This window comes from Haemaphysalis longicornis, unplaced genomic scaffold, assembly GCF_048455015.1.
Source record: "Haemaphysalis longicornis isolate Haplotype H1 unplaced genomic scaffold, Haemaphysalis longicornis Haplotype H1 scaffold_1, whole genome shotgun sequence".
Classification (NCBI taxonomy): Eukaryota; Metazoa; Arthropoda; class Arachnida; order Ixodida; family Ixodidae; genus Haemaphysalis; species Haemaphysalis longicornis.
In genome coordinates, this window is record NW_027526203.1 from 437,164,484 (window position 1) to 437,165,739 (window position 1,256).

Consider the following 1,256-nt stretch of genomic DNA (forward strand, 5'->3'; position numbering starts at 1 on the left):
CGGCTACGGTGTTGGATACGGTGTTGCCGATTCCACTGTACAGGTCCCTATACCGTGTGGGGCCGGGACAAGATGTTCTTCGGCGTGTGAAAAGAATGCCAGCTCCTGGCTATGTTAAATCGTTTTTCTTTAAATTGCATGTGGGTGTACTACCTGTAAAAACCTGGATGATTGAGAAAGGTCTATTTGTGCCTTGGGGCCCTGATTGCTTCCCATGCAAAAAAGCAGAGACCATCGAACACGTGTTCATAGATTGTTGGGACGGGGTCTTTCTATGGGACGTGTTACAGCGTACCTTAAAGAAAGATTTTCCCGTGGATAGTCATGGAATTCGGTTTTTAGCCATAGAAAATGAGGGGGAAGTTCCATATGACTTCATAATGTTACTGGCCCTACCCGGTATATGGAAGGCTCGCATGGCCCGTCATTACAATGATGTCGATGTGAGGCCAGGGAGGGAATATTTTTGTGAAAATGTCCACTACATAGTAGAGGTGTTCAAGCCGAGCCTAGTCCACCCGAGTGGCTGACTGTGCTGGAGAGTGTGGCAAGACTACCGCCTTTTTAAACCTGACACACTAACAAGGTATGTGCTAGTATTTTTTCACGTGGTGTAATTTTGTTGATGTTTTGCATGCATGTATTGACCCAAACCAGGCAATAAATAAAAATAAGCGCAGTCGTGGCCGAGTGGTTAAGGCGATGGACTCGAAATCCATTGGGGACTCCCCGCACAGGTTCGAATCCTGTCGGCTGCGTTTTTTTTTTTTCTTTTTGCACCGATGAACCCTGCAGTTCAGCAACCGACATGATTAGTTTTCCGGATGTACCGACTTTTGGTGTTTCTCCCAATCCAAGAGAACAATTTGTCACAATGTTTTACCGCTTCAATGTTATTTTGTTGCCATTTATGCTTCAACGTATGCCCTACTTCATTTCTAAACTTTCTCACCTGATCCCCATAACAACGCATGAGAATTAAGTCCCATAGATTATCGTAACAAAGGTTAAACAGTTCAACAAAGCATCGCCTGTTAACCAGCAAAGTTCTGACGCCGTCGAAGTGCAAGAAAATTGGAAGAAGGCTTGGCTGCGCCAACCACACAATATCGCGTGAAAGCAACATTCGTTACTGCTTATAAATCCGTTGGCCAATACCAAACAGCGGTATTGAGTGAGTGGGTATGTACACTTTGATAGGTTTCAGATGACGCATGCGGGGTTCAGAATGCAGACAAAGATTTTTTATTAACGAA

The 1,256-nt window shown here is 44.7% G+C and overlaps 1 non-coding gene across 1 annotated transcript; it reads left to right on the forward strand.

Moving 5' to 3' along the window:
- The first annotated feature begins 676 nt into the window (after positions 1-676).
- On the forward strand, positions 677-758 carry Trnas-cga (transfer RNA serine (anticodon CGA)). The gene has a single exon. It is a non-coding gene; the product is annotated as a tRNA-Ser (tRNA).
- Positions 759-1,256: the final 498 nt, after the last annotated feature.